The sequence below is a fragment of the Pongo pygmaeus genome, chromosome 19, assembly GCF_028885625.2.
Source record: "Pongo pygmaeus isolate AG05252 chromosome 19, NHGRI_mPonPyg2-v2.0_pri, whole genome shotgun sequence".
Taxonomy (NCBI): Eukaryota; Metazoa; Chordata; class Mammalia; order Primates; family Hominidae; genus Pongo; species Pongo pygmaeus.
In genome coordinates this window covers 21,503,162-21,520,424 of record NC_072392.2, presented here as the reverse complement: position 1 = coordinate 21,520,424, position 17,263 = coordinate 21,503,162, and the positions used below count along the sequence as shown (strand labels likewise).

General features: G+C 44.6%; 1 protein-coding gene across 10 annotated transcripts in view; it reads right to left on the bottom strand.

Annotated features, from left to right (window-relative positions):
- Nucleotides 1–17,263, bottom strand: part of SPECC1 (sperm antigen with calponin homology and coiled-coil domains 1) — a 299,046-nt gene that overhangs the window by 25,159 nt on the left and 256,624 nt on the right. The gene's annotated exons all lie outside the window — the stretch shown is intronic.

Below are 17,263 nucleotides of genomic sequence, written 5' to 3'. Positions count from 1 at the left end.
GAGTAGAACAACCCCAACCGAGTCCCCTAGTTGCCATCTGAAATTATCTCTAATTCTAGCTGAGCATCAGGGGCGCCAGAAACTCCCAGTCCAGTGCAGCTGGGGGACAACTCAAAGCCGTGTGCACTGTCATCCACAATGGCTGAACTAATTTACATTCCCACCAACAGTATAAAAGTGTTCCCTTTTTGGCCAGGCACAGTAGTTCACGCTTGTAATCCCAGCACTTTTTGGGAGGCCTAGGCGGATGGATCACTTGAGGCCAGGAGTTTGAGAACAGCCTGGCCAACATGGTGAAACCCCATCTCTACTAAAAATACAAAAAATTAGCCAGGCATGGTGGTGTGCACCTATAGTCCCATCCCAGCTACTTGGGAGGCTGAGGCAGGAGAGTCACTTGAACCCGGGAGGCAGAGGTTGCACTGATCCTAGATCGTGCCCCTGCACTCTAGCCTGGACATCAGAGCAAGACTCCATCTGATATGGTCGGGCTGTGTCCCCACCCAAATCTCAACTTGAATTGTATTTCCCAGAATTCTCAAGTGTTGTGGGAGGGACCCAGGGGGAGGTAACTGAATCATAAGGGCCAGTCTTTCCCATGCTATTCTCGTGACAGTGAATAAGTCTCACAAGATCTCATGAGTTTATCAGGGGTTTCCACTTTTGCTTCTGTTCTCTTTTTCTCTTGCTGCCACCACCATGTAAGAAGTGCCTTTCGGCCGGGCATGGTGGCTCATGCCTGTAATCCCAGCACTTTGGGAGGTTGAAGTGGGTGGATCACGAGGTCAGGAGTTCAAGACCAGCCTGGCCAAGATGGTGAAATCCCGTCTCTACTAAAAATACAAAAATTAGCCGGACACGGTGGCAGGCGCCTGTAATCCCAGCTACTCAGGAGGCTGAGGCAGGAGAATCACTTGAACCCGGGGTGGGAGCAGAGGTTGCAGTGAACCGAGATCGCACCACTGCACCCCAGCCTGGGCAACAGAGTGAGACTCCATCTCGGGGAAAAAAAAAAAAAAAAAAGAAGTGCCCTTCACCTCCTGCCATGATTCTGAGGCCTCCCCAGCAATGTGAAACTGTAAGTCCAATTAATCCTCTTTTTCTTCCCAGTCTCAGGTATGTCTTTATCAACAGCATGAAAATGGACTAATATACCATCTCAAAAAAGAAAAAAAAGCGTTCATTTTTCTCTACAACCTTGCCAGCATCTGTTGTTTCTTGACTTTTTTATAATTGCCATTCTGGCTGGTGTGAGATGGTATCTCACTGTGGTTTTGCTTTGCATTTCTCTAATGATTAGTGATGTTGAGGTTTTTTTCATATATTTGTTGGCTACATAAATGTCTTCTTTTGAGAAATGTCTGTTCATGTCCTTTGCCCACTTTTTAATGGGGATGTTGTTTTTTTTCTTCTAAATTTGTTTAAGTTCCTTGTAGTCCTCAAAGATCTAGAAGAAGAAAAACCATTTGACCCAGCAATCCTATTAGTGGTTATATACCCAAATGAATATAAATCCTTCTATTATAAAGATACATGCACACGTTATGTCCACTGCAGCACCATTCACAACAGCAAAGTCAAGGAATCAACCCAAATGCCCATCAGTGATAGACTGAATAAAGAAAATGTGGTACATATACACCATACTATGCAGCCATAAAAAAACAAGATCATGTCCTTTGCAGGGACATGGATGGAGCTGGAAGCCCCTTTCCTCAGCAAACTAGTGTAGAAACAGAAAACCAAACTTATAAAGCTCTCATTTATAAGTGGAAGGTGAACAAATGAAAACACATGGACACATGGAGGGAAACAACATACACTGAGGCCTGTTGGGGGTCGGGGAGGGAGAGCATCAGGAAGAATCGCTAATGTATATTGAGCTTAATACCTAGGTGATGGGTTGATCTATGCAGCAAACCACCATGGCACACCTATGTAACAAACCTGCACATCCTGCACATGTACCCTGAAACTTTAAAATAAAAGTTGATTTAAAAGAAGAACTAAAATAATTAAATTTCTCAGAAATAAAACAAAACAAAAAAAGCTGTGTGTACTTAGGCCTTACTCAGACATAAGGCCGAGCAGCAACCTGCAGAGACCTGTGCATCTCAGAGGCTGCTCCGCTGCTGTTCTTAAAACAAAAGTGGTTTCCTTTCCAGTCACTGGGGTGTGCTTTCATGAGCTCTAAGGTGTATTTTCAGGAACGAGGGGGTCAATATCAGTGTGGCACAACTGATATCATTCACACTTTCCACATGGATGGACGATGACTTGCAGAAAAGAGATGAATTGAGTTATGCTTTATCAGAGCTCTCAGTTCATTCAAAGCCATGTCATTTACATTACTGTTCCCTTGCAGACCACATACAGAGGCTATGAGCTATGCAGTGTGTTGCACCCTCATCAGCAGCGCCCAGGGGAGGCAGGGGAGGCTGAGGACGGCAGCCGATGGCCTAATGGAGTGGAAGGGGGTCAGTCCTCCAGGAGCCAGGACTTCCTTAGGGCTAGCACAGTTTCCAGAGGAGCTCCTGCAGCCTGGGCCCTGGGGGCCAGTTCGTGGGGGTTGGAGGGAAGAGGCAGGCAGCAGCGATGGGATCATGCCATCATTCACCAGTCTCTTGGGGGCTGGTTTCCTGGACTGGAAAAGCATCCAGCCCTGGGCAGCCAGGAGCTAGGAAGGGTCTGTGGGTCCCAGGTAGGTGGGTTAAGATCCAGTCCCACTGCAGTGACCAGAGAGGTCAAGGAAGCCATGGCAGCAAGGTACTCATGTGGGCAGGGCCAATATACTGGGCACCAGGCAGAAAAACAGCAGTTTGTGGGACATGGGTGGCCGGGCAAGTCCTAGGCACCCCAGGGAGCAAGCTGAGAACTCATTCCAGGACCTACCCCTGGATGGAGGTGAAAAGTCTCGTTTTTGGTGAGGGGATGAGTAGAGCTGGCACAGGCCTTAAAGTAGAGAGAGGTGAAATCTGGCTGAGCTGCTGGGCAACAAGTCCTCAATGCTCACAGAAGCAGCCAAAACTAAGAAGAAACACAGACCACCCCAGGGATGTTCATATGGTAAGGTCTTTTCCCAAGGACCACTCATCTGAGACTCAGGGGTTCATCAAAAGAACAATGAGAAGAAAATGAAAAGCAGCCAAGCAGGCATTCTGTAGGCTGTATCTTCTGGTATTTTCCTTGATATTCATCCCTGAATAAAACGGACTAGGATCATTGTTATCCTTGAGTGGAAGCTGGTAACCAGGGGAACATGAAGAGGATTCTGGGGGGCTGAATGCTGTGCCTTCTAGACCTGGGTCACCTCGTGAACATCCCCCATGCACATGTGTATGTTATACCTCAATTAAAAAGGAGGTCATGTGCGCTGGCTCACAAATCCCAGCACTTTGGGAGGCCGAGGCAGGAGCTGCTTGAGCCCAAGAGTTCAAGACTAGCCTGGGCAACATGGCGGGACCCTGTCTCTACAAAAAATGTAAAAATTAGCCAGGCATGATAATGCATGCCTATAATCCCAGCTACTGGGAAGGCTGAAGCAGGAGAATCACTTGAGCCTGGGGAGGTTGGGGCTGCAGTGAGCCATGATCAAATCACTTCACTCCAGCCTGGGTGGTAGAGCGAGACCCTATCAAAAAAAAAAAAAAGAAGGAAGGAAGAAAGGGAGGGAGGGAAGGGGAGAGAGAAGGAGGGAGGGCAGGGAGGGAGGAAGGAAACAAGGAGGGAAGGACCCTGATCGTCTTAAGGGGCTAGATTGTGATGTCCACTCTGAACACTAACATTTGGAATTCATGTACGAGATTTTTGGGAAGGAAAAAGCGGAGCAAACACAGAAAGAAACTTGCTGATTATTTTTACCCAGGGAAATGCTAGTTACTAATTACAAATTAACTTTTCCTAGGATATAAATACTTTAGCAATATTTCTGAGTGGAATATGGAACTTTTTGATGAAAGTCTTAGGTGTTTAATAAAAGGGTAACAGTCCAACCATCTCCAAAACTGGTTATAGGTCTCTAGGAGGGTTTAGAAAAAAAAAAAAAGTAAGATACAGAATTTTGTCCACCTCAATGAAGCAAAAGTCATTTGAGAAAAATGAAGACATTGAATTACACACGGGAAAGTATAATTCTAATTTTAGTGCATATCCAAGAATATCTTCCCAGAGTGTTGAGGTTGTATTAAAGTTCCAGACGGGGGAATGCAGAGACAGCACTCATGAATAACGCAGCAGGACAGGGCAAAGCAAAACCGCACAGCCTGCGCATTTGCTTCTAGAAGATGCTTTCGCTTGCCTTGGTTGCCTGGTTACTTGCCTTGCATTGGTTATTAACATTTGGTAAAAACATCAATCACTGGGGGAACAAGCTGCAGGGTACACACTGAATTGTGTATTGTGCTAAATTCAACCGAGGACACAGCTAGATTTCATGGCTGCATTCCCAGTACTTCTTTACCTTCACCAAGGACCTCCAGGTGCCTCCATGAGGTGTCTGTGAATGAACTGACTCTGTGTACACTAACTGCAAAAGTCAAAAAGAAAAAAGCAAAGCTTCTTGGGAAAAAGGCAGGAGACTGATTAGAAAATGCTGTACGTTCATTCTTGCAGGAACCAGCTGTCTCAGGCTCATGGTGATCTAAAGAGTCTCACTCCCTGAATCTCTCTGGGGTTTTGCCAATCAGTCTTTATTATCACAGCTGTGGAATCAGATTGAGTTTTTACTTTTCGGAAAGTGTAACAGTTTACAGATCACAGAGGATAAAAGCAGCTCATTCCTCACTGGAGCTCAGCATGTGCAATAAAAGCCCAGGGAGGATCACACTTACTTTGAAGGTCTGGTGAGAGAGGATACAAAGCAAATACACACATAAGATTTCATGTGAAATCTCAGCAAATGCAGCCTGTGCTCCTTCCCTGCCATGCATTCAGTGTTCGGTCCTTGCCTGGGACAAGTGTACACACACATCCAGTTTTAGTACCTCTGTTCTGATCTCAGACTATCTGGTAAACCTCGAGTGGCCTCGTCCTGCACATGGACAGCACAACCCTTGGCCATGACTTGTGGAGACCTGCACATAGACTCTCCTGGGCCCCCTATCTTCATAGCATCCTCCTTTCTGATGCCCCATTCCATAAAAATGTGCGGCTTTGGCTGCCCTCTCTGATCACCGCCTCCTCAGCCAGTGGGGCTGCTGTGCTCTGCTCAGAGGCCAGCTCCCTGCACTGGGAGGTGGATATTGTTCCCAGGCAGAGAGCTGGTGAGCTGGCCATCACTGCAGGAGTTTCCCTTCTCCCAGGGATTAGTCTCGCATTGCTTGTTTCCTAGAGATGAGTTCCAGATGGCTAAGCTTAAAACCCAAAATTATAACATTATAAATAGAAAAATATAGAAGAATAGACTTATAATCCTGGGGAAAGAAAGCCACCTAAGGCACAAAATGCAAAAAGTATAAAGGAAAGGATTGAGAAATCTGACTTAAAAAAAGTTTCTATATGAAAAAATTAAAACCAATATATGTATAGCAAATGACTAATACTCAAAATATATTCCTGTAATCAATAAGAAAGAGGACAGACATGTTAGCCCATGCCTATAATCCTAGCACTGAGAGGTTGAGGCAAGTGGATCGCTCGAGGCCAGGAGTTTGAGAACAGCCTGGGAAACATGGCGAAACCTCATCTCCTCCAAAAAAATACAAAAATTAGCCAAATGTGGTGGCATGCACCTGTAGTCCCAGCTACTTGGGAGGCTGAGGTGGGAGGACTGCTTGAGCTCAGGAGGCAGAGGTTGAGGTGAGCCAAGATCGTGCCACTACACTCCAGCCAGGGTGACAGAGCAAGACTCTGTCTCAAAAAAAAAGACAAACAACTCAAGTAAAAATTGGCAGACAAATGAACCTGTAATGTACTGAAGAGGAAATACAAATAGTCTGAAATATATGAAAAGATGTTCAGTCTCACCAGAAAATAAAAATGGTAAAATATCATCTTTACTCATCAAACTGGCAAAAATTAAAGACTCTTAATTCATAAGGTTAATGAAGATGTTATTGTAATCCACTGTTTCAGGGTGGTTTGCTCTACAGCTACAGACAATCAGAATACCTGAAGTGACTTCTTTTATATTTGCTGCAAAGGGTAAGTCACATCTCTGGCAGCGGAAAGCTACCTTTTGTCCCTCAAGCAAATAACTCTGGGATTCCTTGGAATGCCTTTCCATTTCTGCTGTTGTTCATATTATTGCTTTAATCGTTTTTGTTTGTTTTTCTGAGATAGGGTCTGGCTCTGCTGCCCAGGTTGGAGTGCAATAGTGTGACCAGGGCTCACTGTAGCCTCAATCTCCTGTGCTCAAGTGATCCTCCCACCTCAGCCTCCCGAGTAGCTGGGACTACAGGTGGAAGCCACCATGCCTGGCTAATTTTTTTTTTTCATCTTTTCTTAGAGATGGGGTCTCACTATGTTGCCCAGGCTGGTCTTGAACTCCCGAGGTCAAGCAATCCTCCTGCCTCAGCCTCTGAAAGTGCTGAGATTACAGGCATGAGCCACCACACGCACCCAGCCAATTATTTATTTTTCTACTTTAGATTTTATATGGCTCATTATCTCCCAAATCAAATCTGACAACTTCTACTTATCTTTTAAGATTTAAAAAAATGCAGACCTCCTCAACCTGTTCAATTCAATATCATTATTACTCTGAAACATGAGCTGCAGAGGTCATGATCATGGCTGTTTCCACTGTGTCTTTGCTTCTGCAACACTACGGTGGGCAGAATGACGTGTGAAGGGGGTCTCCTCTGCCGTGGCTTCATAGCACCTTTCCAGTCAGGCAGGGCAACCCACTTTCATCAGCACGCTTTCTCTAAACTTTTTTGGCTCTTCTTAGTTGCTTATTCTTCCAGGTGAATTTTTAATTATTTTGTTAAGTTCAAGAATAAAAGTTGGGATTTTAATCGGAATTGCATTAAATTTAGAGACTAATTTGGAATAATTCGCTTTTTAAATGTTCCTCCCACTCTTTTATCCATATTGAAAGCACTGAGGGTTTGAGACTGGGAAAATGGAGACAGTGGCCACAGTGAGCTGGTGCAGGAAGCAGCGCCCTTCCCTTTACTCCTCTGTGGGCAAGAGTCTTCCTATGGCAAGAGGATGGCTGTGTCCCAGAGATGTTCAGGCAGATGCTGCACAGTCCCTCCCTGGAGACAGAATCACAGAAGATACACATCTCAGGAGTGGCTGGGGCCCTGGTCTTTCTTGCTTCCTCCATTTTCACTTGACAAACACTCAGAAGTCCCCACCCACGGTGTTTCTTCCCCGAGGTTAACTGGCTTTGGCATTGTGACACAGGGTCTGGCTGCCTTGCAAGCACGGGCCTGCAGCCAACACCTCCTGCCCCGTGGCTGGGTCCACTTCCTCCAGCCCACCAGCAGTTCCACTGGCAGCGCTAGGCTCACACAGCACCCGAAGGCAGGCGAAGCCCCGCGGCTCAGCAGGGGCCTCCCAGTTCTTCCTCGGCGTCCTGAGAACAGGTCTTCTCTGTGCCCTCACCTCGGATCCCAGATGATTCCCTGCCACCTTCTGTCCCCTAGGACATGCTCAGGCCTCTGGGGAAACACTTTCCTGGAATTTTCTTCCTCTCCTTTCCTCTTCTGCCTTTCTGTTAAGTTGGCTACCTCATTTTCATTAATTCCACTCTTCCTCCTTGCTTGCTGCTTCTAAAAAAGGTCATGGTTATGCACAGCTCTGCTGGCTCCTCTCCTCCTGGAGTCACCCAGGCTCAGTGGACTGGCAGCCCCCTGAAGCCCCATCCTACTCCTTGCTGAGTGTTTACCTGTGTCCAGCAGCTCCCTCAAGGAAATGTTGGAGAAATCTCCTCATGAGCCACCTGCACAACTCACTAGCGGTTTAGCCCTCGAGGCTGGGAGTAGAGTCCACACAAACATTTCCAAAGCCCTCCATGTGTGAGGGGCTGAGGAGTACACCGCAGGGAAGCATGGTCCTACCATGGTTCACCCATGCTGTGGTGCAGGCAGGCAGGACAGCCTGAGCCTGGGGTGTGCAGGCGGCAGGATGAACTCTGGGGCTTCAGGAAAAGGCAAGCCACTGCAAGATTCCTCATGGAGTTCTGGGAGCCCAGGAGACAAAAGTCTGGTTCTTTCTTTCTTTCTTTTATAGTAAGTCCTCACTTAATGTCAAGAGGTTCTTGGACACTGTAACATTAAGTGAAATGGTGACATGCTGTATAACAAAACCAGTTTCACCGTAGGCTAACTGATATGGGCCGGAGTTGAGTTCCCATGGCTTACAGCACGTGGTTTCACCCAAAGCCGCCATTTCCAGGAACCAACTGGCCATGCTAAGAACTGAGCTGACATGAGATTGAATGAAGCCCCTGGCAAACTAGAATGTCCATTGCTCTAAAGAGGAACAAACCAAACCAAACTGTGACCAGCTCCTTCCTCCTCACACTAAAGCAGCTGAATATGACTTTAGGAAAGTGACTCAACTTTTCTGCCTTAAGTTTCCTCATCTCTCAAATGAAGTGGCTAGATTAAATTAGTGGTTCTGAAATAAACAGTTATGAAACCCGTTCTTCCAATGATGCTTCTGCAGAAGGTTTTTTAAAAGTAGGGTTTGCAAACCACAAAATCCGGTGATCTTTTCTTTAACATCCGTCTGTCTATATCCTACCTTGCATTGCCTCATACGACAGCCACCAGCCACATGTGGCTGTTTAAATTAGTTAAAATTAAGTAATATCAAAATTCCATTTCTCAGTCACATTAGGCATCTTTTAAGTGCTCAGCAGCCACCTGTGGCTACAGGATTGGCCAGCACAGATCTAGAACATTCCCATCATCACAGAGGGTTCTACAGGACAGTGCTGCCCTGCACTTATGCAAACATGCATGTGTATTTCCCCCTTTTATGCAGATGGTGGCATGTTCTGCACCCTTACCAAGATATATAGAGCTAGGTCCTTTATGACATCTGGAGGAACAGTTTCAGTGTAGAGACCAAGGGACTGGATGCTGGGCCCAACAGCAGGAGTTCAGTCCCAACTCTATCCCTTACTAGGGTGTGACTCTGAGCAGTCATGGAGCCTCTTGCTGCCTTAGTTTTGTATTTGTAAAATGGATACAAAATGCCTAACTCATGGGATTATGGTCAAGATTAGATGCACTTAGACAATGAAGGTCATGTGGTAAATATTTTGTCACTGCTAGCTTTACTTCCATCACCATTCGCTACTTCATTCTCTGATGATACATGCAGGTCCATTACATGGATGGAAACAGCAGCCCGTTTAGGTTGTTCCCAGTTTTCTGTTATCACAAACAGTACTGCGATAACTGTCCTCCCATGCACCTCTCTGCACACAGGTGGAATCCATTTTGACGGATTCTGCCAAATTGCCCTCAAAGAGGTTCTTCCACCTTAAACTTCACCTCCCAACGACACACATGCGACTATGCTCCTCCACCACACAGCATGTGCCCTTTGGTGATGGGCTGATTTCACTCAGTGCAGCATCCTCAGACCCATCTGTGTTGCAGCGTGTGTCAGCCACTCTGCTTCTGCATCCATCTGTCTACCTTCTCCTCTCCATATCCCAACCCCCATGCTAGTTCAGGAGTTGTGGTCTTCCTCATGTCTTCCAGAACCACAGCTCTGGCTGGGAGACCACCTGTCACCATGGTTTTTAAACCCTTTCTGACTCTGTAGTCAGCAGAATTAGAACCGTACTAAGAAAATAATATGCAACAACTGAAAAATTAATTATAAGGAATTTCGTTCCAAGATCAAGTTTAGTTTATACTAGAAAAGTAACCTTCAAGGCTGGGCACGGTGGCTCATACCTGTAATCCCAACACTTTGGAAGGCCAAGGCAGGCGAATCACCTGAGGTCGGGAGTTCGAGATCAGCCTGACCAACATGGAGAAACCCCGTCTCTACTAAAAATACAAAATTAGCCGGGCGTGGTGGCGCATGCCTGAAATCCCAGCTACTCGGGAGGCTGAGGCAGCAGAATCGCTTGAACCCGGGGGGCGGAGGTTGCAGTGAGCTGAGATCGCACCATTGCACTCCAGCCTGGGCAACAAGGGAGAAACTCCATCTCAGAAAAAAAGAAAGAAAAGTAACCTTCAACTCCGTTAACCTCCTACCCTCAGAAAGACTGAATTCAGCCTGTGAAATCAGAAGTGTCTTGCCATGAAATTACTTCTTTTTCCCAAATGAACAATTCATGAGTAAGAGAATGGAAAAAATGCTCAGTGCAGATTCACCTGGGACTATGATTATCTAAATAGACTCACATGCTGTCCTGGGGGAATGGAGAAGGAACAGCAGCAAAAATCAAGGCCTCCTTTTTCTGAATAGTGACAAGATGATGGCTTTGGTGTTGGGCGGTGTTATGCTGCAGTAGCAGCTGCTGGCATACTTGACCCATGGAGGCCCTCAGCTGGGGACAAACAGCCCATGGGAGGAAAGAAGACCAAGGGACTTAAATCACCCTCAGTCCCCAGGAGGATGACACATTCTTATAACATTTTATTTTGAAAATCCTGTTTTTCTTTCCTGAAGCTGGCAAGACATCTAACATTTATATATAATTTTTTAAAGTGTAAATTGGCAGTTTTGATGCAGATGCTTCCTTCAAATGACCCTAGAAAGTCAGAAGACGAGGCTAACTCATGGTAAGAACCTTTAAAAAAAAAGAGAGAGAGAGAGAGACAGGGTCTCGCTCTGTCATCCAGGCTGGAATGCAGTGGCACAATCATAGCTCACTGCAGCCTCAAACTTCTAGCCTCAAGTGATCTACCTGCGTCAACCTTCCAAAGTGTTGAGATTACAGGTGTGAGCTACTGTGCTCAGCCAAGAACCTTTAACCAGATTAATAAGCTCACCTTATTAGTTCCCTCACTTTCTCCTGCATGTTGTAGGAATTTGGCAGGTCAGAGGAGGGAGGATGTGGGCCCTTAGCCTGCAGGGTGGCTGAGTTTCCAGTCTTCCCAGTTGCACCTCTCAGCCCCCGGCCACCACATCCAAGGGCGCTGGTCTCTGCTCTCCCTCAACCTAAGCCTCTGCTCTTATCCTCTGCCTCTGTTACCTCTTGCTTCTAATTCTCCAACATGGACCTTGATGACTTACAGAAGCCTGGAGCCCAAATTGTTGGCAACCAAAACACACACTTCTTTTCCTTAAGGACATGGAGGATCTAATCTTCCCGTTTTTCAGGTAGGTGTGGTGAGGGTGGGGAGGGGAGCTATGTTCCATACCTCTGAGAAAAGGGAGGACAAATAATACAGCTAAGTAGTCCCATTAAAAAAAGCCGGTCTTTCCACACAGGCCAGGAATATGGGTCTAACTCCGCTGGCTGCAGAGTAGGTAAGGGTTTTCAAGCCATGGTAGCAGGCGATCTCCCAGCTTTGATTCTGGAAGACACAAGGAAAAATCACAACTCCTGACCCAGGATGGGGTGGGGGCTATGGAGAGGAGAAGGTGGACAGATGGATGCAGAAGCAGTGTGGCTGACACACGCCCCAACACAAGTGGGCCTGAGGACGCTGTGCTGAGTGAAATCAGCCCCTCATCAAAGGGCACATTCTGTGTGAGTCCACGTCCACAAGGTGGCTAGAATGGGTAAATTCAGAGACGAAGCATAACGGTGGTTAGGGGCTGAGGGCAGGGAATAGGGAGTCCCCTACCCCGTGTTTAAAGCATACAGAGCTCAGTTTGGGATGATGAAAACATTTTGGAAATAGAAAGCAGTGATGGCTGCACAACCATGTGAACGTGCTTCATGCCCCTGAACTGTACACTTAAAATAGTTAAAATGATAAATTTCATGTTATGTGTATTTTACAATAAAAAATAAAAAAAGAAAAACCAGATCAAGAACTATAAGGCTAAAGGGACAGACCACGCCCCCTCTTCCTCAAAGCACCAATAAAAGGAGCTAAGTGAACTTCATTTGGCAAAAACAGATCCTCCCTGTGAAATTAAACATACTTTCATTTAGCAGCATAATTAAAAAAAAAAAAAAAGTTTAAAAAGTACTTTAAGCATATGCCCTACTTAGCAAATTGGTAAGCCATCTTACCCAATTAGGTTGGAGAGTTTCCAGTTATCCTTTTAAACGGCTGCTAAGGAGTTCTGCTTGGTCATGTGGTTGTTTCTGTCCAGGGGCACCCTGCTATGAGGCTCAGTCGTGCAGAAGCATCAGCCCACGTGTCCAGGCATGTCCCCATGCGTGCTGGTGACTAGGCATCAGATGCCATGAGACACTGGTCTGGATCCCTGAATGGGCCACATCTGTCCCTCTCTGTCCACCTTGCTTTCTCACCACCCTCACCCTTGTAGGCTGCTATCCAAGCCCGACTCCTCCAGCTCACAGTGCTCCAGATCTGCTCCAGGTCTTTGGAGTCCTTCTTGCTCCCAGGTACGGCCCTGACTTTGGGCTGCTCCCCTGGTGACAGTGGCCAGTGGACTTGGCCCTTGCCCACGGCTCTTCCTCCATTCTACCGCAGAAAGCAGCCCTGGCAAGAGCACCTGGGCCGAGGCCCTGCCTCCAATTCTGACTTCTGACCCCAAAGGGGCCGACGGGGCTGTTTCTCACTAATGCAGCTGGCTCTGTAGCTCTGCATTTTTAAAAATGTGTTTGATTGGAAAAGACCTATGATTCTGCTCCAGTTTAACAAAAACAGACTCTAGCTTTAAACTTTATGATTATTCCACTGTGATTACCCCTGAGAGTCTCAGGCCTGGGTTTTTCCACCTCTTCAACTCACACACCCTACCATGCTGCTAGGTGCCTGGGAATCAGTAAGAAGGAAGCCAGCAAGAGAAACTACTAAAAATAGAAAGTGAGACAGAGGAAGGAGATAAAACACATGCAGCCACAAGAAAATGTGAACAGGCTAAGCTGCCCTGTTAGAGGAATTTTCAGATTACATGTAAAGCCAAACTATTTGTAAGACATAACCCTGAAACAACCAACTAAGAAAGGCTGAAAATAAAGGAGCTGGGCAAAGTGGCTCCAGACCTGTAATCCCAGCTAAGTGGGGAGACTAATGTGGGAGGATCTCGAGCCCAGGAGTTCAAAACCAGCCTGGGCAACATAGCAAGACCCTGTCTCTAAAAAAATTTTTTAAAGAATTAGCCAGGTGTGGTGTCATGTACCTGTAGACCCAGCTACTTAGGAGGCTAAGAAAAAAGGATTGCTTGAGCCCAGGAGGCGGAGGCTGCAGTGAGCTATGACTGTGCCACTACACTCTAGCCTGGGCAACAGAGCAAGACTCCAACTCTGGGGGAAAAAAAAGAAGAAAAGAAAGAAAGTACAAAGATATATCATGCAAATAACATAAATGCAAAACATAAAATGCACAGAAAACATAAATGGAAATAGCAATATTGGTATATAAAATGTAAGCTTCTAAATCAAAAGGATTAACTGAAGTAAAAGGTAAAAACCACCAAGAAGATAGAGCAAGGAACCTTTACGTATGGTTCAAAATATCTGGAACATAATCTCTCAGCAATCAAAGCTTTTGACACAAACCACAGTCAAAGAGATTTCAACACACCTGACTCAGAATCCAGCAGATCAAGTGGCCACATGGGGACAGGGAACACTTGAGCTCCCACTGAGGTAACTGGGACCACTGATGGGCCTTCGGCTGCTCAGGCCTTGAGCCCTGAGAACAGGCAGGGGCCTAGCCTTACCTCTATGCAACTAACAAGTCCTTTCAGAGGACTTTCACCAAAACAAAAGAGCATCAGTTCCAGGAAAAATGTTAAGTCTTCACTTTTATACTTTTCACAAAAATTGTCTGAAGCTTAAATGAAAGGTTTCCCAACTTCTACCCAACAACATTTTTGAGGTTTTCAGGTTTTCATTCGTCAGACTGGACAGAGTTTTGCACCTAGAGTATAAAACATTCTCTTTGGCTAAGAATTAACTCTGTCATTAATCCTACTACAGAAGGTGGTAAAATAAATACCTATTGCACTTTTTACTATATACAGATGATACAGGGTTTTAGAGCTCACTAACATCATAACAAAAACAAAAACAGGCCTTATTGACACAAAACTTCATTTATACCAAAGCAGCCAACAAGAAGCCAAATGTCTCTTCATCAAAACAGAGTATAAAAAATCGTATGTTTCACATTAAAGAATAACCATAATCAAATAGAGTTTCCTCCAGGAATAATATTGGAATTTTGCATCCAGATATGTACAAATGTTCCCCTACTAGTAAATGTATTTATGTTATTAATTACATAAATGGGTCAAAAGAGAAGAAACCATATAGACAGCAGCTCATTAAATGCTAAAAACGAATTTGATATAATTCTTATCTATTTCTGGATTTAAAACATCCCACTGTAAGCTCAAAACAGATGCAAGCTTCCTTTAGTTGATAGAGTATTTATCACAAAACAATAGAATAATCTCATTTAGGTGATTATTAAATTATTTAATAATATTATTATATATTATTAAATTATTTAATAATATTATTATATATTATTAAATTATTTAATAATATTATTATATATTATTAAATTATTTAATAATATTATTATATATTATTAAATTATTTAATAATATTATTATATATTATTAAATTATTTAATAATATTATTATATATTATTAAATTATTTAATATTATTATATATTATTAAATATATTAAATATTAAATAATTTAATAATATTATCAAATCTTATTTCTGTTATTACGAACAGAAAATAAAACAAGAATATCCACCATCAGTAGCATTATTCAACAGTGACCTGGACTTTCATGAATTCAATAAACCAAAAAAAGTACAAGAGGTATAAATATTAGAAGAAACAAGGCTGGGCATGGTGGCTCATGTGTGTAATCCTAGCACTTTGGGAGGCCAAGGCAGGTGGATCACAAGGTCAGGAGATCAAGACCATCCTGGCTAACGTGGTGAAACCTCGTCTCTACTAAAAACACAAAAAATTAGCCAGGTGTGGTGGCATGTGCTTGTAATCCCAGCTACTAGGGAGGCTGAGGCAGGAGAATCACTTGAACCCAGGAGGCGGAGGTTGCAGTGAGCCGAGACTTTTTTGAGACTACCTCTCAAAAAAAGAAAAAAACGAAACAAAACTATTGTTATTTGTAATAGTTTACCTAGAAAACCAACAAGTATAATCAAATAATGAAAAATGCCAGGGCATTACATTCATCAAAACAACACATGCCACACCACTGACTGACACTCACAGGACCCTGGCTGAGGCCCAGGGCGCTGTGCCGCACTCAGATCATGCTCTCATTTCTCTGCTCGGCAGCAACCTGTGGCAGAGGCCAGACCCACAGAGCCACAGAAGGGAACAGCAAGTCCAGACACCACTCAGTTCCCATTCATACCTAAGCCTATCAGGTAGTTCAAGAGAGATGATGAAATAAGTGATGCTGAAATAAATAGCCATCCATCTAGTGGAAAAATAAAACTCGACCTAATAAACACAAATGCACTCCCGAAGGAACATAAGGGTGTTTGTATTTGTATATAACATAGTATATATGTAAAGGGTACCTGGAACCTCTATGACAGATAACGGTTAATATCCTTAAGGAGAAAGGAATAAAGCTCTCTGAGGTCTCCAGGCAGATGGCAATGAAACGCAAGCACTCACAATCTCACCCTGTCGTGAAGCCCCAGAAAACCACAGAAAGGAATTTTTCCTCCAAAGGCATTAACAGCCAAGGAAACAGGGAACATGAAAGAAAACAAAAAGACAAAACATTAGCAGCTGAAAAGTCAATGGACAAGAGATAACTAACGTAACAGACCTAAGCAAACTAAATCCCAAGTCAGCAGTGGGGAAGGGCAAAGATCCAACCTGATTTATGGTGCAAAATCCCTCAAAGACACAGGAAATTGGTGGCAAGAGGTGCTTCAAGTGGGGGAATGAAGGTGGTTAAAAACAGGAAGACTGGGTTGGAGATCTGTTTACAGAGCAGCCAAAGCTCCAAACGCTCTCTCTTCTGTGCACACCCAGAGTACAGTGAGCAGTTGAGGCATGAGTGATGCAGTGAAAACAAGGGAATTAAGTGAATTTACATGGCAAAGGCTGAGGTAGTCACTCTCCACCCCCAGGCCTCTTCTTTTTTTTTTTTTTTTTTTTTTTTTTTGACAGAGTCTCGCTGTGTCACCCAGGCTGGAGTGCAGTGGCACGACCTCGCCTCCGCCTCCCAGGTTCACGAGATTCTCATGCCTCAGCCTCCCAGTTGGGACTACAGGCATGCACCACCATGCCCCACTGATGTTTTTAGTAGAGATGAGGTTTCACCACGTTGGCCAGCCTGGTCTTGAACTCCTGGCCTCAAGCAATCCACCCACCTCGGCCTCCCAAAGTGCTGGGACTACAGGGAGTCCCAGGGGTGAGCCACTGTGCCTGGCCCCCAGGTCTCTTTTCTGATTAGGTCCCACAATTCTGGTTGCCAGGTTGATGTCCTCCAGCAGGAGACTAGAAGGCCTTTCTCTGGAGAATGGATGTGCCCAAGAGGAAGGACAACCTAAAGACACAGACATCAGAAGTTCGTCATGGATATGCCACAGGAACAGCTCTCTACTATGAAGACCATAGTCTCAGGCCTCATATGCAGGCCAGGAAAGGGGTCAGCTTTGCAGAGCCTCCACCTAAACATGAGCAGTCAAACCTCAAGCATAAAGATAGAGACCTAAAGATACCAATGGAACGAAGGGACTGTAGGAAACAATCTGCGTAGAGAGATTTGGTGATAAAATCAACCTACAATCCTCAGTGAAATTCATATGTAACATTGTATCTGTGAAACAAGAACAGGATGCTATAAAAAATTTCAGGGAATAAAAAAGAAATCCTAGAAGTTAAAAATATGATAGCAAATATAATCAACAGAATTTTATTCAGTCTTAAAAAGGAAGGAAATTTTGACACATGCTATAACATGGATGAACCTTGAGGACATCATGCTAAGTGAAATATGCCAGACACAAAAGGACAAATACTGTATGATTCCGTTTATATGGGGTACCTGAAGTGGTTAAATTCATAGTGATACAAAGTGGAATGGCTGCTGCCAGAGGCTGGGGGAAGGGGGGAATGTCAGATTAGTGTTTAATGGGTATAGAATTTAAGTTTTGCAAAATGAAAACGTTCTAGAGATTGGTTACACAATAATGAGAATATACTCAACAATACTGAGCTGTACATTTAAAAATAGTTAAGAT